Genomic DNA, 27500 nt, shown 5'->3' with positions numbered 1-27500 from the left:
GGAAAGAAGAGAGGGTTAATGGAGAAAGGGAAAGCAAGAGGGAAGGAAAGAAAGGATGGAAAAGTTAGGAAGGGATGATGAAGAGGGCAAGAAGGAAGGGATGAAAGAAGAGAATGATGAAAGAAAGAGAGAAAGCAAGAGGGAAGGAAAGAAGGGATGGAAGAGTTAGAAGGGGATGATGAAGACAGAGGGAAAGAAAGGAGGAAAGAAAGAATAAAGGAGAAAGGGAAAGCAGGAGGGAAGGAAAGAAGGGATGGAAAAGTTAGATGATGAAGACAGGGAAAGAAGGAAGGGAGGAAAGAAGAGAAGGAGAGATGGAAAGCAAGAGGGAAGGAAAGAAGGGATGGAAAAGTTAGATGATGAAGACAGGGAAAGAAGGAAGGGAGGAAAGAAGAGAAGGAGAGATGGAAAGCAAGAGGGAAGGAAAGAAGGGATGGAAAAGTTAGATGATGAAGACAGGGAAAGAAGGAAGGGAGGAAAGAAGAGAAGGAGAGATGGAAAGCAAGAGGGAAGGAAAGAAGGGATGGAAAAGTTAGATGATGAAGACAGGGAAAGAAGGAAGGGAGGAAAGAAGAGAAGGAGAGATGGAAAGCAAGAGGGAAGGAAAGAAGGGATGGAAAAGTTAGATGATGAAGACAGGGAAAGAAGGAAGGGAGGAAAGAAGAGAAGGAGAGATGGAAAGCAAGAGGGAAGGAAAGAAGGGATGGAAAAGTTAGATGATGAAGACAGGGAAAGAAGGAAGGGAGGAAAGAAGAGAAGGAGAGATGGAAAGCAAGAGGGAAGGAAAGAAGGGATGGAAAAGTTAGATGATGAAGACAGGGAAAGAAGGAAGGGAGGAAAGAAGAGAAGGAGAGATGGAAAGCAAGAGGGAAGGAAGGAAGGGATGGAAAAGTTAGGAGGGGATGATGATGACAGGGGAAAAGAAGGAAGGGAGGAAAGAAGAGAAGCAAAATGGAGAGGAGGAGGGAAGGAAAGAGGGGAAGGAAAATGAGGAAAAGGGAGAGGAAGGGGGTGAAAAAGGGAGAGGATAATGGAGGGAAGGAAGGAGGGAAGGAAAAGGGAGAGAAGGGAAGAAAAGGGGAGAAAGTGGAGAGAAGGAATGGAGGAGGGAAGGAAAGAAAGGAAGGAAAAGGGAGAGGATAGTGGAGAGAAGGAATGGAGGAGGGAAGGAAAGAAGGGAAGGAAAAGGGAGAGGATAATGGAGGGAAGGAAAGAACGAAATAGGGGAATAACAAGATAAATGGAGAAGAAATGAGAAAGAAAATATAAAAAAATGGAAGATAAGATGGAGATGGAAGGAAGGACTGATATTTTAGAGAGAGAAGGAAGTGGAGGAACGAAGGAAGGAAATGTGATAAAAAAGAAAATGAAAGGAAATGAGGAGAGAGAGAGAGAGAGAGAGAGAGAGAGAGAGAGAGAGAGAGAGAGAGAGAGAGAGAGAGAGAGAGAGGAATAAGAAATGGAGGAAGGCATGATGGAAAGAGGAGGAAAGGAAGAAGGAAAGATGATGATGAAAATGAAAGGAGAGGAAAGGAAGGGAAGGAGAAAGAGATGAGGAGTACAGGGAATGGAAGAAAGGAGAGATGTAATGGAGATGAAGAGACGGAGAGATAATGGAGAGAGAGAGAGAGAGAGAGAGAGAGAGAGAGAGAGAGAGAGAGGAGCCAGTGGTGGGAAAAACTTGCCTTAGTCAATTAGCTAACTCTGCCAGCCCACTAATTCTCTCATTCCAGCCACTGACGGTCCACAGGGGGCCAATCAGGGACCCACTGGACCAATTAAGAAAGTACTGGACCAATTAGGATAGTACTGGACCAATTAGGATAGTACTGGACCAATTAGGATAGTACTGGACCAATTAGGAAAGTACTGGACCAATTAGGAGAGTACTGGACCAATTAGGATAGTACTGGACCAATTACGATAGTACTGGACCAATTAGGAAAGTACTGGACCAATTAGGAGAGTACTGGACCAATTACGATAGTACTGGACCAATTAGTAGAGTACTGGACCAATTACGATAGTACTGGACCAATTACGATAGTACTGGACCAATTACGATAGTACTGGACCAATTAGTAGAGTACTGGACCAATTAGGATAGTACTGGACCAATTAGGATAGTACTGGACCAATTAGGGAAGTACTGGACCAATTAGGAGAGTACTGGACCAATCAGGATAGTATTTGGTATGTACGAGTTTGTTTGGGTGACCTCAAAGTGTTCGTAAAATCCAATATCCTGTCTAGTGGGGTACAGTAAAGCAAGGATCTGCTGTCTATCTATCTGTCTACTGTCTATCTATCTATTGCCAGACACTTTAATCCCGTATGAGGAGGCCACAAACAAATCGCCTCCACGTCGCCCTATCCCCTGCCATTTTGCTGCCCTCCCCTCAACTTACACCCCTCTCTCATATACCTCTCCACTCCATCCCTCCATCTCATCCTCGGTCCCCCCCTTCACCTCACTCACACTCTCCACGTTAGTCTCTCGTTTTCCATCTTCTCTACATGGCCAAACTGTACAACACCAGATTGCCCTGTCATGGTTGGGGTAACTCTAGTACTTAATTCCAACTAATGCCAGATGATTTTCTTAAGCTGAGAGGGATTATTGAAGTCAGAGAGTGTTAAAACTTACTCCATAAACCCTCTCATGGTTGGGACAGCTCCGGTGTTTTAATCCAGCCAGTGCCAGACAAACATATTCCTTTCAGTGAGTCACAGGAGCCTGAGTATTAAATTCTATCTATTGCCAGACGCCTTAATCCCTTAAGGGGTGGCCACAAACGAATCGCTTCTATGTCACCCTGTCCCCCGCCATTTCACTGCCCTGCTCCCTGAGTATTAAAACTATCAGGAAACACGGAAATTACTATCTATCTATCTATTGCCAGATGCCTCAATCCCGTATAGGGTGGTCACAAACAAATCGCCTCCATGTCGCCCTGTCCCCCGCCATTTCACTGCCCTGCTCCCTGAGTATTAAAGCTATCAGGAAACACGGATATTACAACCTGCAGATATTAGAGTCAAAGTGTCAGACTGTCAAGAGTAAAGGGTGGAAATTGCATGTACTGTATTCATTAAATGTAGTTAACTGTAACCTTATCAGTCAGTACAAACATCCTTCACTTAGCAATGGAGTTACGTTACCTCAGGCTGCTTCGTTAAGTGAATTATCAGTAAGTGGGCATGTTACAGCATGAATTCAGTGGGACTATGTTGCTAGGGTGCCCCCCAGGTTGGCCCTATGGAGGATACATTTCCCTAACCCAAATCAAGAACCAGCCAAAGTTAAGCTCATAACCACTTAGAATATTGTAAACTGTGATGGCAAATCACTGCAGATAAAGATATGTTATAAAACAATGAAAAAACACTTCAAGTACAGTAACCCATTTTCCGTAAGGTGACGTTAAAGATTTATTGTGCCAAACAGCACATTTACTCCCAACAGTAACACTGCTCAGTGAACGTCACTCACTTATTTTCAGTTTACAGATCAGAAATATTAACTACTGTACTGATATCAAATTTTTGCCACTTCCAGTTATTGTTAACCAAGAAGTATATTTTAAAAATCAAAAATTAAAGTAATATATCAATAACTGGTGCATATCAGATCACTTCTCGCATGCAGGGTGACTCAAAGTGCAGTTACCGATGCTGGCAGTTTTTTTTTTTTTTTTTTAATCCACTTGGGCTAGTCATGAAGAAGTACTATGAAAAGGGTGTGAATTTATGGTGCAAGTAGGTGTAAAATAGGTATAGTTTTCATTTTTAGTACTAGAATACACTATTTCAATCACTTATTTTCCATTACATGCTTGAAACGCCACTTAGTGGGGAGGGGGATCATTGGACTTACTGGATTTTGGTTTGATCAGGTTGGGCTTCCCCCCAATTGGTCTGGTATACAGAGGGTATACTATATATCCTGTAAAATAATACTGAAATGGCTGGCAAGGGGAGGTCTACATGTATGTCCCCTACTGCCTATGATTTCCCTACATTCTAGATTAAAAATGCACTTATGGGCCAATGATACACACAGACTTCATTACATGTCAGGGATGTGTTCCAAAGTGCCACATTCTGCCACACAGTACTGAAAATTGGGGGAAACTAACAAATCATCTTTACAGGTGCCAACGGAAATGTAGCAGGTAATCAAAGCAGAAAGGAATGTCAACAATGAGCTTTCTGTATGGTACTGCAATATGGTATAATCTTACAGTTTTTTATGCAATATGATAGATGACAATTGGATGAGGAAAGTGAGAAGTGTGAATATCAAGGATAGGGTTGCAAGAGGCAGACTGAAAAAGACCTGGGATGAGGTCATACAGTGGGACCTCAGAGATAAGGGCCTGAATAGGGAGGCTGCCAGAGATCGAGCAGTGTGGAGGACTGCCATTAGGTAACCAAGGCCAATGCACGCCAGCACGCTGAAGCTTTTATAAATGATACGATACAATACAATATGATCAACTAAAATAGTGATTGTACAGGAAGATAAAACCTCACTCTCGGTATGGCAATTTATGATAACCAAAAACATGTTCTTACAAAGTTCACGAATCTTTTCTTGTTTTATTCGTGCTACCATTTACTTGGTCTAGTGGGGACCTCTCACAGTGAAAGTGTTAAGGGAGATCACTCTTAGAAGGGACTACAGGAGGCCATTCCTGATCTAAATAAGACAGTCTTTTAGTAGCCTGAATAAATGAAACAGCAAATGACATAATGAAAAGGCATATAATAGTTTGGCTAACAGTTACCATGGTTTTTTCAGCATCCCGGACTTAATTCAATGACTGTTGTACTGTACTGTATCTTATAAAAACAGCCTCTCAAATGTAGACATTATTCTTTCATTTCATTAACTACCAGCATCATGACAGCAAGGCACAGGACCCCTTCCAGTACCACGCCGTCTCATTTCAGGTCATTCTTGCTAGTGTTAGGTGATTTCACTAAACTAAGAGAGGGCCACTCCTAATGAACGAGTCAATGAAGGCTTTATCTTAACCTCACTAGCTAAAAACATCTCTCCTAAGCTGAATAAAACACCTGGGAATAGGAATGAAAATAAAAATCCTCACCACAGTCAAGATGTTAAGAGTGAAGATATCCATTCAATGATGCAGCACTAATATAATGACCAATCCAATGTCTCAACAACTATTTTAATTAGATAGTACGGAACCTTTTCACTATTAGGTCCAGTTAATCCTTTAGCTTTCAACCCTCTACTGATCTATCTACCTGCAGCCATATGTTTTAATTCTAGAAAAGGTGGCTCCAAACACACTGTCTCAATGTCACCTTGTCCTCTGCCAATCACCCACTTAGCATTATAGTACCGTAAGCCAACCTGAAGCAATTTAATACAATCAAGATATCTAGCTAACCTGAAACAATTTAATACCATCAAGAGATCCACAGGGCACCAAAGAGTGTCAAAAACCAGTACCGGTACAAGTAACATTTTGGCTAAGAATATCGAACCAGATATTTTACTCCACCTAACGATGGGTGATTTTATTTCACAGAAGCCCACCATAACTGAGGGGTTAAATATACTAGGACTCTTGTGCCACACTGATGCCTGGTGGTCTAGTGAGATAAGGCACTCCTAGTAGATGTGGCCTAAACTGGGTTAAATCCAAGGACTGGTTGGAGTCACAAACCATGTTGTATTGAAGACTGAAATGTTTTTCCTTAAATTTGGAAGATAAAATGAGGAAAGTACCAAAAAAATCCCGAAATAACAAGTACGTACGGTACTGTACGTGCCACAGAGCTTAACACTATACTGTATTTTACTCATTTCTCTAAACTTAATTCATACATTTCTGTTATTTCTGTTAATCACTCCTGATTCTATCCTCAAACTGAAGTACCAGGTATCTGCGGCTGCTTTAAATCTGATAATAAAGACAACCGCAAAGTGTGTGATTAAGATGACCACTTCACTTATCAGATAAGCATAAACTCCCTGTAATACAAACTGGCCATATCGCTTGTTACATCACAGCATACATAGCCACCAGTACACAAATATACCACAGCACATACAGAAATAGGGAGGTGAGTATGGAAGTTAAGAAGTCACTGCATGATGGTATTGTGATCCCTACCCTGACGTATGGAAGCGAGGCGTGGACCTTGCAAGAGGGGAACAAGTCAAGAGTGAGAGCAGTGGAAATGAGTTACTTGAGAGGAGCATGTGGAGTGACATGGAGGGACAGGTTGACGAATGAAGAAGTGAAGGAACGTTGTGGGGTAGATGTGGATGTGGTTGAAAAGATTAGGAGAAATACACTGAGGTGGTTTGGACATGTGGAGAGGATGGAGAATGAAAGACTGACTAAGAGGGTGTATGTAGGTGAGGTGGAGGGAGGGAGAGGGAGGGGTAGACCGAGGATGAGGTGGAGGGATGGAGTTGAGAGGTATATGAGGGAGGGGGGGGGTTGGGGGGAGGGGAGTCAAATGGTGGGTGACAGAGTGAGTTGGAGGCGTTTTGTCTGCGGCCACCCTTTGCGGGATTAGGGCGTCGGGCTATAGATAGATAGACAGATAGACATACAGATGAACACAATGCACAGTATACATAAATAAACAAATAATTATACTGTATGTAGAAAAGAACCTACATCTTCAGAAAATCATGAAAGCTCTCTTTGGAAGTGACTGTTTCCTAAACCATCACAATTTATGAAAATAATAAGGAACAGCAAATAATAATACGATGATTCAGAACCACAAATGCATTTCTTGACACGAATATAGTGAAATTACGGGCAGCAAGGGATTCAGACTGCAATACATCCTGGTCGGCCAATGGAGAGAAAGAGAGAGAGAGAGAGAGAGAGAGAGAGAGAGAGAGAGAGAGAGAAATGGTACACTCAGATGGTACAACTGAACAATCCCTTAATCCAACATACAATAAATCATAACATTAATCCTTTCACTATACGAAGACAACTTTGTTACATAGTGCTACAACCAGTCAATTTTCCTCAGGTTAAAAAGGACCCTGCAATGGGACTGGGTTGGAAATGGCCTCCAGTAAATTCAGGGTACGGTGCTTCAATAAAAGAAGACTTTGCCAAACTCTATCTACCTATCCATCAATCTATCTACAGTCAGACACCTAAGTTCCATAAGGAGCAGCCACAAACAAACTGTCTCCATGTCATCTCCTCCTTTATCATCAGGCTACCCTCGCCACAACTCGCCATCCTCCATTAGGGGACAAGGAGGGAGTTGTAGGTCACTAGTATAACTGGACAGAGGAGCCGATCATTTATACTTATGCCATCAAATAAAACTGTCCCTTTCCATCACCTCTAGCTTTCTAAATAACCATAACAGCTACCCCCTCCCCTAGGAGCCCTGAGGAATATCTGTTATGAATTTACAACGCTGGGTGGTAACCATATAATCAAACCATATGTGCACCCTACGTGTCAACTGGGTTGGTGGAGGGTTAGTGCCCCTTCCTGTAACACAAATAACTCAGAGTCAAATGGCCACCCCGTACGGGATTATGGCGTCTCGCAATAGATAGATAGATAGACAGATATATAGAATTATGGTAACACTATTGGCTGTCCATATTTTTCTCACCGAAACAAAAGAACTGCCACATTTACTGATCAATACAAGGAATACTGGTTGGAGAATAAGGGTAATGCAATTGACTGTCTATCATTTTTCTAACCAAAACACTGAAAAACTACCACATTTACCAGTGAATATCCAGTTACATAAAAGGTCAAGAATTCTCATTAACCAAATCAATGCCTGTGAGATGCCAGCTACCAAATTCAACCAAGATATGAGGTATGAGATAATTTAGCAACCTGAGGAGTACTGATACGGATGAACGAGTCAAGGGCATGTGCATGAGGGTCCCTTGCACTTCTTCCTTCATTATTTACATTCCAACACACCCACTAACATCCCTTTCTTTCTTGCTTCACAGTTATAGAAAGAGAGAGAGAGAGAGAGAGAGAGAGAGAGAGAGAGAGTTTTTTTTTTTTTTTTTTTTGAACATGCCTACACAAAAAACATTATGATTTATTTTCCAACCTGCCCACTACCATCCCCCTTTTTTTTTTTTGCTTCTTAGGTATACATATATATCTATCTACCTATCTATTGCCTGACGCCTCAATCCCGTTTGGGGTGGCCACAAACAAATCGCCTTCAAGTCGCCCTGTCCCCCGCCATTTCACTGCCCTGCTCCCAACTCACACCCCCCTCTCTCATATACCTCTCCACCCCATCCCTCCATCTCATCCTCGGCCTCCCCCTCCACCTCACTCACATACACTCTCTTCGTCAGTCTCTCACCCTCCATCCTCTCCACATATATATACAGTTACTTATTTCCCAACCTACCCACTAACATTCCCTTCTTTTTCTTCCTTCTTATATCTTATTAACGTTAACACACACTGCACGAAAAACAGAGACTATAGTAACAAAGCAGAATCATAAACCGGGAAGGAAGTGGTGTTAGTAAGCTTCCTAACCACACCAGAATAACACCTACAATACCAGAGTTGGCTTAAAGTATAAATTTATTGTATTTTTAGCGGAATTTAGTAAACCTGAAGGTGATTTGGGCATGAGGAGAGGATGGAGAGTAATAGACTAACAAGGAGAGTGAGAGTAAGGTGGAGGGGAGGAGAGGGAGGGGGAAAACCAAGAATAAGATGGAGGGATGGAATAGAGAGGAATGGGGGAAGGAGGGGTGTGTGAGTTGGGGGGGAGGGCAGCCAAATGACAGGGGACAGGGCGACATGGAGGCAATCTGTATGGCTACCCTTTACGGAAAGAAGGCGTCTGTGTGTCGAGAAAATGTTCCAGTAAATCCAATTCGTTACATGAGGGGGGATCAGCAAAGCCCCACAGTAAATCAGTCACTAAGTACATCAGGGAACAACGTAAAGCAACGGGGCCACACTTACGTCACCAATGGGAGTGGCTTTGGGGATTTTACGTCAGAAAAATGACACCGAACTCTCAGACATGGGTGTTGTCGGCTCAAATTACGTCTATCTGTCCACTTATCCCTCTAACCCCGTCCTCAAGTCCTCAATACACTTCAGAGTCACTTAAAATACACTCTGCTCTTCACTTTCCACTACAAAACACAGACATTGATGTTTTGGTCCAACGTAAACAAACAGGTGTTTACAATGGGCCTCCCTCCAGTGTTGCCAATTCAGCTCAGGTGATAGGTGAGGAGCATTGCCTTTCCATCGGCACTTCTCCTGTCAATTCATTTTTCTAGTTTATAATTTTCCCTGTATTTAGCTCGTGATTTGCTCTTTTTTTTTTTGTTAAGGTATTCCTCTTTCTTTCCTTGATTTCTCTCTTTTCCTCCATATATGATCTAGTCTTTTGTTCTTCCTATATTTTCTTACTAAACAGTAATTGTCCTATTAAATTGTTTTTATTTTCTATATAAGGCTGTTGTAGGTGTTCTTCCTTATTTCTGTCTTCCTGATACAATTCCAAATAAAGCAACACGTACCGCTAAACTTGCCCTGTAAAAAAACCGCTAGAATGTCGCTATATATCAAATTTACGCAAAAAAATCACCGAAAAAAAGGACAAACTCTCTAGAATATTCCCAATACTGGTTAGAAATATTCATAACAGGGGTAGATTTCCTTTATGCTAAGCGTTAAAAATAATTGCTAAAAATGAAATGAATGCCTACAGATCTGACACCAAAAAAAATCAAAATTGGCAACACGAATTCTAGCGTTGTTAATCTCGCTCTAGGGACGGTCTTTCTCTCTCTCTCTCTCTCTCTCTCTCTCTCTCTCACATCTTGGATACTGGGTTACTTATTTTTTTTTATGAGGTTAAATTAGTATACTTGGCTCACTGTAGTTAGTTTATTTTCACGCGACGGAACTGGGCCACTCTCACAACCTCTGATTAGTAGGGGTTATATAAATGCTGAAGTTTAAATCTGACGTGGGATTGAGTCTCCTTGGTCACTAGTCAAATCAACTCTCCGGTCAGCTATTACTGTATATGGAGAAAGGAGAGAGAGAGAGAGAGAGAGAGAGAGAATACCTTTTTAGCAATACAACTGCCCCAGATTTTCATTCATTTGCAGCTTATTTCACGTAGACGAAAGCCAGAAAAACAATACCAAGGATCATAAGACGTTCAATACTACGGTTACATATATATATATCACATCCGCAGCACCTCTTCATGACTAGCTCCATATCCTAATTATTCTCTTGTTATTGATCAGATAGAACGATAACAGTAGGGTTCTCCATCCTTTCCATAACTTCTTCGTGATTATCAGTATGTTCTAGTGTACATGTTCAAGTGAAGAGTGTATGTCATTGCTCTTGTATTTTCCCACCCTCCATTGCTCTCGTATTTTCCCACCCTCCATAGCACTTCTTCGTGACTAGCACCTTATTTTAGTGTGAATATATATACGTCTCAGCAATCATGGAAGGAAGATGGCAATTATACGCCAAGGAGAAAAGCTAGTACTCTCGTCTGGTAAGGAAGCTCCCTAACACCTCTTCCTCAGCGATTTATTTTTAGATATAGCTGGTTAATATTCCTTTCTAGCGTTTTTTTAAATGCAGAGTATGGCGGTATCACAAGAATTTCCATAACACGGAATAGGACAGTACGGTGTAATGAACAAAATAAATCGCTTAGGAAGACGTGTTACGTATAGCTAGTTAATATTCCTTTCTAGTTTTTTTTTTTTTATGCAGAGTATGGCGGTAATGTAAGAGTTTCTATAACACGGACAATAAGGTGTAATAAACAAAACAAATCGCTTAGGAAGACGTGTTAGGGAGCTTCCTTAACCACCAAGAGTATATATGAATCTATATATATACGAATCGTGTGGTTAGGATGCTTACTAACACCTCTTCCTTACCGATTTATTTTCGACTCTGCTCCGTTACTATATTCTTGTGTGTTATTTAATCCATGACGATATTGAGAAGACATAAGCAAACCAGGGTATATTAATGAGTAGTTTGGAAAATAAATCGCTAAGGAAGAGGTGTTGCAGGAAGAAAACCAAAGGATATCAATGAGAAGTTTGGAAAATAAATCGCTAAGGAAGAGGTGTTACAGGAAGAAAACCAAAGGATATCAATGAGAAGTTTGGAAAATAAATCGCTAAGGAAGAGGTGTTAGAAGAAAACCAAAGGATATCAATGAGAAGTTTGGAAAATAAATAGCTAAGGAAGAGGTGTTAGAAGAAAACCAGGAGATATTATTGAGTAGTTTGGAAAATAAATCGCTAAGGAGAAGGTGTTATCAGAAGAAAACCAGGGGATATGAATGAGTAGTTTGGAAAATAAATCGCTAAGGAAGAGGTGTTATAAGAAAGCCAGGGGATAATAATGAGCAGTTTGGAAAATAAATCGCTAAGGAAGAGGTGTTAGGGAGCCCTGGAGTACTGACTGTCATCATTGCATAATTTTCCCGCCTAACCGCGTGACACAAGATTTCACCTTAGATAAAATTAAAACTAATATCTTGTAAGCAATGTCATAACCAAAGAAAGTCCAGAATATTATTAAAATACTGTAGACAACAGACTTGCTAAGAAATATACCGAAAATTTGCCACTAATCACAAAAATATGAATCGCGGAAAGGACGCCGAAGAGACACAATTCAAAATTCACGCCTAAAGTCTAGTAGGAAGAGTGCGATTCTTGTAAGTCTTCCATTTTCATTTTCTAACTCATTTTCTATACTCACACCTTCATATTGGGGAGATTTTTCTTAATAATGTCTCTAAAATAAAATAGTTGGAGGTGATTCATTGATAAAACATTAATTTGTAACACTTTAAAAGCATGAGGATGGGATTTGCAGTAAAGTGGTTGAATCGCAATGTTCCCCCAGCGAATTTTGAAATGTTAAGAAGTTCGACGTCTTCCGTTTCCTCAATTTCCATTCTCTACCTCATTTTCTATATTCAGGCTTTCATAATGGGGAGCTTTTTCGATTTAAATATAATGATTAAAGGCGAGTCATTAATAAAACATTAATTCGTAACACTTCAATAATTTTTGGGGGGATTTGCAGTAAAGTGGTTGAATCGCAGTGTTCCTCCAGTGGATTTTGAAATGTTGAAAAATTTGACTTCTGTTATTTCAATTTTCCTTTTCTATATTCAGGCATTCATAATGGGGAGGCTTTTTCCTGATAAAATGTAAATATGATAGTTCAAAGTGAATAATTAATAGAACACATTAATTTGCTACCCTTCATCGCATTATGGAATATGTAGTATTTGAATCGCAATGTTCATTTTGAAATTTTGGAAAATATGACGTCATCGTAGTGAAAGAACTAATCACGCCCATTAAAATATAAATTCAATAAATCAATCTTCTACTCAGACCCATAAATACTGATAAATTCAATAAATCCATCTTCTATCCAGACCCATACTGATAAATTCAATAAATCCATCTTCTATCCAGTCCCATAAATAAATACTGATACAATGCAATTTAATCCTCAACGGTAAATTTTAATGTCTTATCTACTCCGAGAGGCCACAAACAAATCGCCTTGGTGTCATCAGGCCGCCCATTCTCCAACTACACACCTCTCATATCTCTCCACTGCATCCCTCCATGTCATTCATTAGGCGAGTTATTTTGATGTATTCCCCAGTAGTCTAATTAACAGCACAAAATACCAAAGTCAGGTTAATAAAATCTGTCACTTAGCGAGTCACCATTTTCTCACCTACAGAGATGCTAGTTTTTACCCCAATTGCAGTTAAATTTCACATCACCTAGGTATTTATCCACCTGTAACAAGTGCAGTGTAATTTAATGATACTCTAGACAACTTATCTTCTCAAAAATATGCCCAAAAACCCGCCATTAATCACAAAAATATGACCCGGGAAAAATACACATCCGCGCCACACGAGTCAAACCTCCCGCCTAAATTCTAATGGGAGGAGTGCAATTCTCATTTTTATATAATTCATTTAATATTTCTTTTTTTTTTTACTCAGAGCTTGATAATGTGAGCTTTTTTCTAATACCCCTAAATATATTAGTTAATGCTGACTAATTCATAAAACATTGATCTGTTACTCTTAGACACTGAGGATAATTTTGGTGTTGAATCAGGTATTGAAATTCTACAAAATAATAATGATAATAATAATAAGTTCTAGTACTGAGGGAAATAACCATGCTAAAAAAAATATATTAGTTAATTAATTGATATTCTTTCCCTTCAATAAAGTCTTAATATAACAATTAGTCAGAGGAGGCCGCCTTCATGTAATATACCTTCTTTTGTTGTATAAGTCTCTGTAACTTTCTCAACAGTTAATATTATCAAATCAATTAAATCAGATATAACAGAGCTGCTTCAGTTTAATAAAATTCGGACGACGACTCAAAAATGCAAAGCCAAAATTTTCTTGCCTGGTGACATTAGTTTTCTCCCTTAATACAAGTACATTTCACATCCTCCAGGCATTTCTTCATCTCTAAAAAGTGTGTGGTATTTTTATGATACTCTGGATAACTCATCTGGTTAGAAATATGCCGAAAATCCACCATTAATCACAAAAATATGACCCGCGAAAAACCCCGACGCGACACGAGTCAAAAACCCCGCCTGAAGTCCCGTAGGAAGTTTGTGATTTTTTTATTCCTCTTAAGGATTCACACCGTCTCAATTTTCCCCTTATTTTCCTCACAATGTCTGTCCCCAAAGCTCATTAATTTCCTATGTGACTCTCTCAGTGTTTCTCTTTGTAATATTATCACTTTTACAGCTCTTCATAATCATACATTCAATATTTTTCCCTCGTTCCTTTCTGCCTAGTGCCATTTAGCCATATTGTGTCTTGGTGCTATTTCTTCCTTATTCCTTTCTTCCTTAATATAATAATGTTAACTGTTGTCTACTAATACCCTTCATCAAGACGAGAAAAGGAGACAAGAAAAGGAAAATGCTCAAAATAAATCCTGTTTCTCATTCTTACGCAGATACAGGGAAAGGAGAATGCTGAGAAAATTCCCCTCTCGCTCTCATGCATTGGTCAAATTTGTCATAATATTTAAAACCTTTCAGTCATTCACTCTTGTGGTTATTTCATCTAGCTTAGTGGCTGAATAAGTACATACATCCTTTCCATGGCACCTCTTTGTGACTAGCACTATATTCTAATGTTTAATCTGTTATAACTCAGCATTCAAGACGAAGAGATGGCAAATTTAGGCCAAGTTCAAGTAAAACAACTATACCTTTTTTACTATAACCTGGCCTAAAAATTGACCACTCTATCTTCAATACTGAGTTATAACACTAGATAATATGAATAAAGTGCCATGGAAATGATGTAGAACCCGTAGAACTGTCTTTTTCTGCACACTGGACTGCGTGAAATAGCTGCAAAAGGACGAAAATCAGAGCCAAGTGTAAATGAACTATAGTAAATCCCCTGCCAAGCAAAGCACCCAAGTTGTTCCTAGTCACGATGAAGTGCAATGGAAATGATGTACAGGCGCAGCACCGTCTTTCTAACACTAATTTTCGTGAAGTAAGCTACAAAAGAATGAAAATCTGGGCCAAATTAAGGAGAAAAGAGTATATTTCATCCTCAAGGAAGCATTGTCTGGGTGGCGGCCGACCAAAGGGAAGGGTTTGGGATGGGAGGCCTAATCAACACATCCTTATAGCAGATTCAGAGATAATTAATTTCGGTTCAATCTATCCTCTAACATAAACAGGCTCCATCTCAGTCTACTAAATTTACTGAGACCACTAATTGGGCTATATGTTACAAAAAACGCATGAGAAATGGGGGAATTATCCATGCATTCAGTATATATAAGCTATTGAGTCGAGTCAGCCTGAGGACGAATTAATAAACTCCTCAACAGCAACTCGCCCGAACCTGGAGATGGAGTGAGATAAAGAGGACGAAAAATTAGTTTGAGATTAAATTCGTGTATTTTGCCGGGATTGGATGGAACTGGCAGGAAATCAATAGGTCAGAGTTGGAGAAAAGATGGGGAAGGTCTTTTGTTTCAAGCTGGGGGTGATAAATGCTGAAAATGCAAGTGTGTGTGTGTGTGTGAGTAGCGTTTTGAGTAATAATTAAATTTTGGGGAGGAGGGGGGTAGAAAATCAATGATAGGTATGCAGGAGAGAGGGTGAGGATGCAGATATATGGAAATGTTGTATTTTTCACTAAACTGGCCCCATTTTATTAAGTTACAAGGCTAGCACAGTTTAATGGTACACTACTGTATTAGATTTCAGTCCATACTCAAAGGACGACCTTTGTAATGCTGAATGGTGGATGGTTATTTTATGAAACGTAATTCAGTTGTACAGTACAAACTCAAATCCAAAAATCTATCTGTTACGGCTAGGCGCCACAATCCTGTAAGGGTTGGCTGTTTGTCTTTGAGTTGTTTGATAAGGAGAGGCACTAACCTTTCGCCAACCACTTGTAAACACATAGGGAACACAATGAAGCTTCACACAGTTAATACACGATGGAGCCAGAATATTTTTGTTGATATGTTTAATAAAAGATTATAAATTACTAATGGAAGGTACTTTTCTGTGTTCACCATACCGTGCCAGCATATTACTGTAGGCTGTTTATTATATGATGTTTTCATAGTGATAATATTAATTGTACATTCCCACATTGTCCAGTTTACGTAAAGTGGTATAACTTTAGAAGCAACCAACGTTACCAATTTTCATTATATTACGTCCCTGAACTATTCTAACTAAGACTTATGGTATCTTTTAAGCCTAGTTTGAGTTGGGGGAGCAAATTTTGTAGGGGTAGTCATATAGTGGCTTAGGTTAGGCTGTCGCTCAGTAACGGATGAATGTTGCGATATTGGCTGGTGCAGGCGTGTGCACTCGATCTATGTCAGGCTCTACATTAGGCCTAGGTTAGGTTAGATTAGGTTAGTTTGGGTTAGTTTAATGCAAAATAGTGTGTTTTTAATTAATCTTGATCTTGATTTTGGGGGATAAACCCACTTTTGGAAATCTTACTCAAAATTCCAAAAGGGGGATTTTCCCCCAAAAATGAGGGTCAAAACTAATTAAAGCACAGTACAGTATTTTGCATTGGAAACCATAAAAATAATAATAAAAGAAAACGTTGGTTACTTCTAAAAATTTACCCGTAAAGCTTTTGAGCCCCAACATTTCAGATTTGAGAATCGTACTGTGTAGCAGAAAGTATTATTAGTGTGTGCTCACCTTTGGAGGAGAAAGTAATTAATGTACACTAATGTTTTTATGTTCAAACTGTACAGTAAACCACATTTTAGTGTACAGTAAGTCCAAAATACACACAAAGCCAGTATACAAGCAGTTTTTCAGTACTATTTGTACTGTACAGTACTTTTCATGTACTGGTATGCATAATAATGTAATCTAATGAGTTTTTTATTTACTTTACAGGTACGATAGTTATTACAAGAGCAGTACATGTGATGCTGTAACTCTGGGAAGATAAGGCTACAGGATACCATACGAACCGCTTCAGTACGATGATGTGATGTATCAATATTTTCCATGGTTTAGAGGAGAATTTTATGAGGAGAATTATTAAACTAGAGGGGTTAGCTGTTGCTGTCATCAGTCTCATCCCTACAAGAGACCTCCCAGAGATAAAGAAACTCCTTAAGTGGCAAGACTAAATAGACAAAAGGCATCATTTAAGTGAAGAGGCAGTGGTAACAGCATGCCAATGGAATTACAAGGTACTGTATGTGTGAATATTTGCTGGAAATTTGGTAATGGTAGTTCTTTTACTTTAACTAGATCCATATTCCCTGTTTTGCAGGTTGTTTTATGAAGCGTATTGGCTGAAAAAGACTAATACATCACTGCATCATTTCCACAGTACTTCATCACTCACTTTACATTACAGTGTTAATCACATATTCTGTTTATAGCCAGACACCTTAATCCTGTAAGAGGTGGGCATAAACAAAGTTTCAGGCTAAGTTAGAGTAAAAAGAGTATACTAGAATAGGTACAGTGTATTGTAGATTCAGCAATTTCTCATCTTTAATCGTCCACCTACACGCATTAATATATTCTGAGTGGCTTCAGAGATGTTGTAACAGCTTTTCCATGGGGATTTATTCTCATATTGTATTGTTTCATGTTGTTTACAGTGACTCTGACGTGCTTGCATGCGTTGGCCTTGGTTACCTAATGGCAGCTCTCCATGCTGCTCAATCTCTGGCAGCCTCCCTATTCAGTCTGCACATTACATTTCATTAGGATGTAGTATGTTATTGATGGAAACTATGTCAGAATTAAAAGTAAATCTTTTTCATACAGGTGAATGTTAAGGTTTTCTTTTCATTTTTGAAGGCTCCAACATGCATGCATGCATCGCCCTTGGTCACCTAATGACAGCTCTCCACGCTGCTCAGTCTCTGGCAGCTTCCCTGTTTAGTCCCTTAACCCTGAGGTCACACTCAATGACCTCATCCCAAGTCTTTTTCGGACCTCTCGCTACCCTACCCCCAGCATTGACACTTCTCACTTTCTGCACCCAGTTTAAAACAATTAACCCTCTGGTGGTGGCGACCATCATCCACTTACTTGATGTAGTGCTGCCTACTTCCTTAGCTTTTATCATTCTTTTTCTGTGCTTGCCCTCCTCTCTTCCTATTTTTCCTATCTCTCCTGTCACTTCTTATTGCTTTTCTTTCCTTTACAGGTGGCTTTATATTGAGTGAAAAGCCAAATGGTTTCCTGTAAGCCAAGAAACCATTTACAACGCTGGGTGGTAACCATATAACCAAACCATACGTGCTCCCTACGTGTCAACAAGTGGGTTGGTGGAGGGTTGGTGCCCTTCCCTGTAAAACAACTAACTCAGTGTCAAATGGCCATCCTTTGTGGGATTATGGTGTCTGGCAATAGATAGATAGATAGAACCCTCTCATGGCCAAGGCAGCTCAAGCTAAAGTGTAAATTAACCCAAGTTTGTCATAGGAACCTGTTGATATCAATTTTTTCCCACATGCCAGCTGTTTAATATTATGAGCACAGTATTTCCTTTCATGAGCATTCCTTTCACCCGTAAACATTTTGACTCAGCGTCTTATGACTGTAATGGTGAACTTTAAATTTTTTTGTCTGGGAAGGATGTAGAGGGTATATGAATCCATCCATCTATCTATTGCCAGGTGCCTCAATCTTGTAAGGGGTGGCCACAAACATATTACCTCCATGTCGCCCTGTCCAATGCCGCTTCACTGCCCGTCTCCCAGGCCACACACCCCTGTCTCATATACCTTACCTCTCTACTCCATCCCTCCATCTCATCCTCAGCCTTCCTCTCCCTCTCCCCCCTCCACCTCATTCACAAACACCCTCCTCATTAGTCTCTCACTCTCCTTATGAATACAACCAGTATAATGAAAGGAAATTGTTTACTGTGTCTGAGATTTGTCGTCATCTTTTTCAGATTATAAGTGTGGCGTCTGCTTGAAGGGGACAGGGCGACGTGGAGGCGATTTGTTTGTAGCCACCCCGAACGGGATTGAGGCGTCTGGCAATAGATAGATAGACAGATAGTCTGCTTGAAGAAATACCAGTCACTTGATGAAGCCTCCAAGTGTCTGTCTCAGCATTTACAGCCATACGAGCAGCGGAACAACCTCTCCTCATCCTCATCATCTGCTGTTTCATCATCTTCAGGCTGTCCTTCAGGTGCCACAGCTCCTTCTCCAGGTGAGGTGACAGGCCATCTCTCAGGCTGTCAGCTGTGGGGTTAATTGTGAAAAGGAAATACAAAAAACGATAAGACTCATAAAAGCCCCTAAGACTAGAAAAAAAGGAACAGCAAAAAACAGTCTTGAAAAATAGCCTCTGACATCTCAAAAACTCTCTTTTATATATAGCCAGACACCTTAATCCTATAAGGGGTAGACACAAACATATTGCATCCTTGTCAGCCTGTCCCCTGCCATTTTGCTGCCCTCCCCCCAACTTACACCCCCTGTCTCATATACCCTTCTTCTGTATCTACCTATCTATTGCCAGACGCCTTAATCCTGTAAGGGGTGGCCACAAACAAATCGCCTCCATGTCACCCTGTCCCCCGCCATTTCACTGCCCCGCTTCCAGCTCACACTCCCCTCTCTCAAATACCTCTCCACTCCATCCCTCCTGCTCATCCTTGGCCTCCCCCTTCCTATCCCCTCCTCCCATTCTACTCCATCCCTCTAAAACTAACAGTGCTTTTTATTTCAGTGACTTTGTAACATGGAGGCAAGAGAGACATGGGGCTTTGGATGGATCACTGCACCACCATCCTTACCATCCTTGTGAGGGATAATTTCCTTCGTATTGACAGTAAGACAGGCAAGAACCAAGCTGTTTGGCGATATATCACACAACAGTTATCAGCAGAGGTATTTTTTGCAGTGTGGTAGTTAGTAGTAGTAGTAGTTGTTGTAGTGGTAGTAGCTGCCACAAGTATTTATCCAGCACTTGAGACACTTTTCAGGGAGTTAGATGTTGCCTTCATTAATCTTTTCACTGCTACAGTTCTTTCATCGTAACTTGGCCCAGATTTTTTTTCCTGTTGCAGTTAATTTCCCGTATCTCAGTAGCAGAATAAGACAGTACTACAGCTCCACATTCATTCATAGTACTGCTTCATGACCAGTACTGTATTCTGGGTTTTATTTCATAGCATTCAACAGTAGAGATCATAGTTTTAAGCCATGTTAGACCTAGAAGAATATCCAGGTCTGTCTTAAGTTCATTAAAATTTTCTGATACAGTTGCCTCCACACACAAGTACTACAGGGGATGGTGCATTTGGGATCTTAGGCTATGTCCTTACGAGTGCTTGCTGGTGTGGGTGGGAGTTCTGCATCATCATAACTCCCAGAAGTTCTCGCACCTGCCCGTATCCTCTGGGATCATTTGTTTGGATTTCAGTGAGGCAGAACTCACACCCGCACCCGCCAGGACCTGCAAGCCAATGGGGTAGATGCAGACTTATGTGGCACCAGTGTTTTTGCTTACCACCAGCACCCACCTCAAATGTCAATTTATGGTTGCAGTGGATTTATTTGGGGTAATTAAAAGTTCTTTGCTGAAGCTGCCTCCACAACAAATGGTGTGGGAGGGAGTTCTGCATCACGGTAAACCTTAGAACCTCATGCACACATCCACTCATATCCGGTGGGCTGCATGTATGGGGTGCAGTAATTCTAAATTCCCACCCGCACTCACCCACACAAGCCAGCATTTGGTCTGGACATGGCCTTATGTACACTAGATCCAAGAAGTATGACACAGGAGGGAGGTGATGATGTCCTAATTACGGTGTCATTATAGTGTATCATGTCCAAAACAGATTAATCTATTTATCATATGAATATTTACATGATAACAGTACTGACTAATAAACATCTCAAGCAAGCTCTGTGATGTATCCTCTTGAAAGCAGGTTTATTCATGTGGGGGAGAATCATTGGGCAATTTGCAATAACCTGCTAACATGTAAAAATACCCTCGCTAGTACCAGTACACCAGTTGTGTATGAGATGTTGTTCATAGCATGTGTTCAGTGTGAAGAGTGGATGTTACAGCTGAAGGTGTGGCAAGTGGAGGTGTATGGTACATAGGAAGACTGCTGTGCCTTGGGAATGGGTTGTTAAAAAAAATTGATAGAGAAAAAACTTCGTACAGTATCAGATTCTCAGGTGAAGTGAACAGGGATACTTTCTGAAGCAAGTATTCATATCAGCAAAGAACATTTTATGCATGTAGTACTGTATTATAAACTTCCCTTTACAGAATCCTGGAGTAACAGTGGAGCAAGTGAGAAATAAATGGACAAACCTTGAAGTCAAAATATATGAGATACAGGGAAAAGACAAGCAGGCCTTTGGAGTCATGGGCCATGGACTCGAGGGTCAAGCCTCCAGAGGCATTGGACATCCTGCAGCAGATATTAGAGAAACAACCCATCCAAGCTTACTGCAGGAAGACAGAGCTTTCACCAGACCCCCTACTAGAACCTCAGCCCAAATATACAAAATCCCTGGAAACAACCAACATCCCATTGAAGTCAGGAACAAAGCCTCTGGTGGATGTGAACAAGCTGGAAGAACTAACAGAGAGAAGACCCATTGGTGAGCAAGTCCATCACATACAAACAGGGCTTGCACCATCATCCCAACCAGAATCTCAGCCCACTAACCCAGCCCACCAGTCAGACCTTGAGTGTTGACCAGAGTCCCGGCATGTATCCAAAACCAGTTCAACTTTATCACCAGCCCAGCCTAAGGAGTTTAAGTTCAGTCCTTCTCCTCCTCAGCCAGATCCTACCTTTCAGCCCACTCTTCCTCTGTGTCATGTAAAAATCAAGGAGGAGCATGAAGAACCTAAGCCTAATCTTTCATCCCTACAGCCCAGTCCTTCTCCTCCACCCGATCTTTCTTCTCTTGAGGCTGGTCCTTCTCCCTCTTAACCCCATTCTCCCTTTTGCCATGTGACAGTCAAAGAGGAACCTGATGACCTTTCAACCCCTGAGGAGAGAGACAAAGACACAAGGCCAAAGGGGTAGGGAGAGGGATAGAGAACGCATGGGGTCTCTCTCACATGAAGAGTTGATGGAGAGGCTATTTGAGAGGAGCATTGTTGGAGTGGAGCGATATAATTCCACCCTGCTGGATATACCGAGAAGGATGACGGAGGCACAAGAGAACGTGACGATAGAAGTGAGGCAGATTCTTGAAGGCATTCAGGGTTTTGTCAGTAAGTAAGTGTAGTGGTAGCCAGTTATTTTTTTTCTTTCTTTCTTTCTTTTTTTTTAGCCGTAATAAATTTTCTACCTTTTTGTTTAATCATTGTTTCAGTGGTCTCAACCTCTTTTTCGTAGGCCGTGTGTGGTTTCCCACAAGGGCGTGGGAAGTAATTCCATCTTGTGCAGTGTTTGTGATGATAAGTGAGTGCATATGAGATATATAGAGGGAGACAGATAATGCAGATTTCATGTGTGCGGTGTGTCGGGGAGAGCAGGTGGAGATTGTCTGGCGTGAAAGGATTGATCTTGCTGGTGAGTCTCTTGAGTGCGTGGAAGAGTTTTGCTATTTGGGAGACATGTTATGTGCTGGAGATGGGGCTGGAGCAGCTCTGTAGCTAGTGTGTGGAGTGGTTGGAAGAAGTTCAGGGAGCTGTTGCCTCTCCTGACATTGAGAAGGCTCTCCCCATGTGCTAAGGGATCTTTGTATGCGGCATGTGTTAGGAGTGTAATGCTGTATGGTAGTGAGACCTGGGCAGTAAAGGGAGAGGATATTCGCAGGCTCAAACGTGCAGAAATGACAGCGATTAGGTGGATGTGCGATGTGTTGTTGAATACGAGGCCTGGGAGGGCTAGGTTTACGATGGAAGATTTGAGAGGAAGGATGGGACTGGAGTGTATTGGTGTTGTGATGGAGGGGTAGATTGAGATGGTTTGGGCATGTGGAGAGGATGGGGGATGATAATTGGATGCAGAAAGTGAGAAGCGTGAACGTTGGGAGTATGTTTGCAAGAGGCAGACCAAAAAAGACCTGGGATGAGGTCATAGAGTGTGACCTCAAGAATAAGGGATTGATTAGGGAGGCTGCCAGAGATCGAGAGCATGGAAAGCCACCATTAGGTGACTGAGGCCGATGCATGCCAGCACGATGGAGCCTCTATAAATGAAGCAAAATGAAATGAGGGGTGAAAGAATTGATGGTGTGTCAGATTAATCCAATGATATGTGAACATCCAAAATAAACATCATCATCATCATCATCATCATCATCATCATCATCATCATCATCATCATCATAATCTCATTTTTGACCCAAGGTTGGGGTGAGGTAGGGTCTAGAAAATAAGAAGAAACTTGCCACTGGGAGAGGCCCTTAAAACCTAGAGTAAACTGACTGTACTTAACAAAAAATGGATTGTCTGGTTCTATATAGTTGTAGTTGTTGTAGCCCCAGGTTCATTTGAAATGTGAACCTGGTGGACTGCAGACTGAACTTGTCCTTTTCTGGCAGTTGACTATCTCCCTTTCAGAGGATAGGGAGTCAAGGGATGTTTGAATTAATCAGACAGCAGAACCATTCAGGTGTATCGGTGCCACTGCTCATAGGTGTCCCTCTCCTAACACCACTGTCTGCTTCAAAGGTAGGAATGAAAAGAGTATGGATAGGTTAGTTGGTGTAATTTGCTGTGGCCATGATGTGCTCAGGCTCCAGTGACTCCCTCTCAACTGAATACAGTTGGATTATACAACTCACTCAGCTGAATAATTGTGACTTCAAATAATATAGAAGTTGGCATTGGTGGCATTAATAAGACTTCAGCTGCCATTAAATCACATTTAGCTAGAACAGAATAATACAGTAGTGAGACGAGTAAGGATGGAAGTTTGGAGGGTGAAGTGCTTGAAAGGGTACAACAAGGAAGAAAGATTGCTGGTTCTTTGAAAGCAGTGATAAGGAACAGGGAAGTGAGCATGGAAGTGAAAAAGTCACTGCATGACAGTATTGTGATACCAACTCTAACATATGGAAGCGATATTTGGACCTTGTTGGAGGGACACAAGTCAAGAGTGAGAGCAATAGAAATGAGTTATTTGAGAGGTGCATGTGAAGTCACATGGAGAGACAGACTGACAAATGAGGAAGTGAAGGAGCGTTGTGGTGTGGATGTGGATGTGATAGGAAGCGTTAGGAGAAACACACTGAGGTGGTTTGGCCATGTGGAGAGGATGGAGAACGAGAGACTGACGAGGAGAGTGTATGTGAGTGAGGTGGTGGTGGGAGAGGGAGGGGGGGGCCAAGGATGAGGTGGAGGGATGGAGTGGAGAGATATATGAGAGAGGGGCGTGTGAGGTGGGAGCAGGGCAGTGAAAAGGCGGGGGATAGGGCGACATGGAGGCGATTTGTTTGTGGCCACCCCTTACGGGATTAAGGTGTGTGGCAATAGATAGATAGATGGACTAACACAGCTGTAGCAATAATGAGTGAATGGTACTATACTCCTTTTATGCTAACTTGGTCTAAAACTGCCATCTCTCCATCTTGAATGCCGAGTTGTAACTATAGATTTACATGAGAAAATAGTGCTAATCACGAAGAAGTGCTTTGGAAATGATGTACAGTCTTAGTATTTTTTTTATAGTTGGCCTACAAAACCCCATATTGCTTCAAAAAGGAAAAAAATGCTGTATAATTTTGAAACGTAATATAACTTTGAAATATATTGCATTCATTTTTATTTCATCTGAAGGAACTGGACCAATTCCATGATCTGAATACTAATTTGTGGATCCATGAACTTTAAAAAGCCGTAGATATGAGGTTAGAGTGAGTCTCCTTGGTTACTAGTCAAATCAGCTTTCCAAACACACCACACTTGGCCATCAACTGAGCTGAAAGGGGTTAGGGATCTTCGTTGAGTTATAGAAGTAGTAGTAGTAGTAATAGTAGTAGTAGTAATAGTAATAGTAATACCGGTAGTAGTAGTAGTAGTAGTAGTAACCCCAGGCTCATGTAAACGTGAACCCAGTGGACTGCTGGCTGAAGTTCCCCTCCTCCTGCAGTCCACCATCGTCCTTTCGGGGGATAGGGAGGGAGTTGAGGGACGTGTGTATAACCAGGCAGCTCCACCACCCAGTTATATCAGTGCCACCACGTGAAGGCGACCCTCTTCCGGACCGTGTGTGTGTGTGTGTGTGTGTGTGTGTGTGTGTGTGTGTGTGTGTGTGTGTGTGTGTGTGTGTGTGTGTGTGTGTGTGTGTGTGTGTGTGTAGCTATGTGATGTGAATACTGCTCTCTCTCTCTCTCTCTCTCTCTCTCTCACACACACACACACACACACACACACACACACACGCCTTAGCAACAACACCCTGACCTTCACCTTGGGCTGTACTCTTAACAAATTCACCTTTCCTCCCTTCCCTCCCTCCCTCCCTCCCTCCCTCCTCCCTTCTCTCCCACACCTCTCCTTCCCTCCTCTCTTCTCTCTCTCTCTCTCTCTCTCTCTCTCTCTCTCTCTCTCTCTCTCTCTCTCTCTCTCTCTCTCTCTCCCACACCGTCTTCTCTTCTTCCTTTCCGTTTTCTCCTCTCTTCTTCTTTCCTCTTCCTTCCTCCTTCCCTCCCTCTTCAATTCTCCCTCCCCACTCTTTCCTCTTTCCCTTTCCTTCTCTCTCCCTTCTCCTCCCTTCTTCCTTCCCACCTTCCTCCTCCCTTCCTTCCTCTTCTCTTCCTTTCTCCCTCCCTTCCTCACCCTTCCTTCCTTCCTTCTGTCCTCCCATATCATTCCTCCCTTCTTCCCTCCCCTCATCCCATTCTTTCCTTCCTTCCTCTCCCTTCCCTTCTTCCTTATGTTTTTCTTCTCCCTTCCACTTCTCTCCCTTCCCTTCTCCCTTCCTCTTCCCTCCCTTCCCTCTTCCCTTCCCCTTCCCTCCCTTCCCTCATCTCTCTCTTCTCTCCATCCCTCCCTTCCCCTTCCCTCTTCTCTCCCTTCTCCCTATCCCTCCCTTCCCCTTCCCTTTCTCTCCATCCCTCCCTTCCTTTTTTTCTCCCTTCTTTAAACTCTTCCTCTTCCTTCTTCTCTCCCTTCTCTCCATCCTCCCTTTCCCTCTTCCCTCTCCTTCTCTCCTCCCTTCCCTTTTCCACCCCCTTCCCTTCTCCCCTCCCTCCTCTTCTACCCTGCCTTCCCTCCTTCCTTCCCTTCCCCCTCCCTTCCCTTCCCTCCTTAGTTCCTTGTCTCCACCCTTCCCCTTACCTCTTCTCTCCCCTGCCTCTCCTTTCCTCCATCCTCCCCTTCCCTCCTCCCTTCCCCTCCCCCTCTCATCCTCCTCCTGTATCTCCCTTAAGCAGGAAGTAGACGAGTTTCTGCCGTCCCATTAGGCAGTTCAGGGAGATTACGCAACTGCTCATCTTCCAGGGAGAGAGAGAGAGAGAGAGAGAGAGAGAGAGAGAGAGAGAGAGGAGGGGGTAAAAAGGAAGAATAGGGACGGAAAGGGAGGAAAGGCAAGGGAGAGAGAGAGAGAGAGAGAGGGGGGGGGGTAAAAAGGAACATAATAGGGAACGGAAGGGAGGAAAGGCAAGGGAGAGAGAGAGAGAGAGAGAGAGAGAGAGAGGGGGTAAAAAGGAAGAATAGGGAACGGAAGGGAGGAAAGGCAAGGGAGAGAGAGAGAGAGGGGGGGGGTCGGTCACTCTCAAGGGCATGTGAAGGAGTTAAGGTCACGTGATATGGGAGTACTGTGCCCCCCCCTCCCCTCACCCTCCCCTCCCCTTCCCTCCCCTCCCCTCCCCATGGTGTCATAATCCACCTATTCCTACCCACCCTTTCCTCCCCCTTCCCCTCCCCTCCTCTCCCCTCCCCTGTCTATTACAGCCTTCCTCCCCCTTCCCCCTCCCCTCCCCTCCCCATCTCATTCTCACTGTCCATCCCACACCCATCCACATCCCTCCCCCTCCCCTCTCCCCACCCCGCATCCTCCCCCCACTTCCCCACACCCTGCTACACATTCCCCTACACCCTATTCTTTCACCCTCTCCACACACCACTCCCCATACCCTCCTCCACACCTCTCTCTCACACTCCACACCCTCCCCTCTCCCCACCCTACACCCAGTCACAACACACCCCTCCACACCCACACACCCCAACATCCCCATCCACACCCTCCCCTCCACACACCTCACCCTTCCATTCCCCCACCCACCCCCTCTCCACCCACACACCCTCACTTCACACATCCCTCCACCCCTCACTTCCACACCCTAGCGCATTCCACATCTTCCACACCCTTGCATCACCACACCACACCACACCACATCACATCACACCACACCACACCACATCACACCACACCACACCACATCACACCACACCACACCACATCACATCACACCACACCACACCACACCACACCACACCACACCACACCACATCATTTTCGTACCCACCACAGTACCACAATGACATCACTACCCACCTTGCAACCTGCCTATGACCTCATTCCATAGCTGTTCTAATTGATGACTACAAGGAGGATTGATGTAGCAGCCTTGGGAATCCGTCTGACATCAATTTGACATCCTATCCTTGTCTTAGCCCTCCGTTGATGTCACGCAATATTCCTCCTCCTCCTCCTCCTCCTCCCCCTACCACTACTACTACTACTACTACTACTACAGGGAGGTGGGAATTTCAACGCTGGTGTAGGTAGTGATCCATCATATATGCTCTGGATGGATGGACGGGTAGTTATTATTATTATTATTATTATTATTATTATTATTGTCATCATCATCATCATTTTTATTATTATTATTATTATTTTATTATTATTATTGTCATTCTTCTTCTTCGTCTTCTTCTTCTTATTATTATTATTAT

Source organism: Coenobita brevimanus, chromosome 48 (genome assembly GCF_032717465.1).
Source record: "Coenobita brevimanus isolate Jiangsu-jjx chromosome 48, ASM3271746v2, whole genome shotgun sequence".
NCBI classification, from domain to species: domain Eukaryota; kingdom Metazoa; phylum Arthropoda; class Malacostraca; order Decapoda; family Coenobitidae; genus Coenobita; species Coenobita brevimanus.
This window is presented reverse-complemented; position numbering follows the sequence as displayed.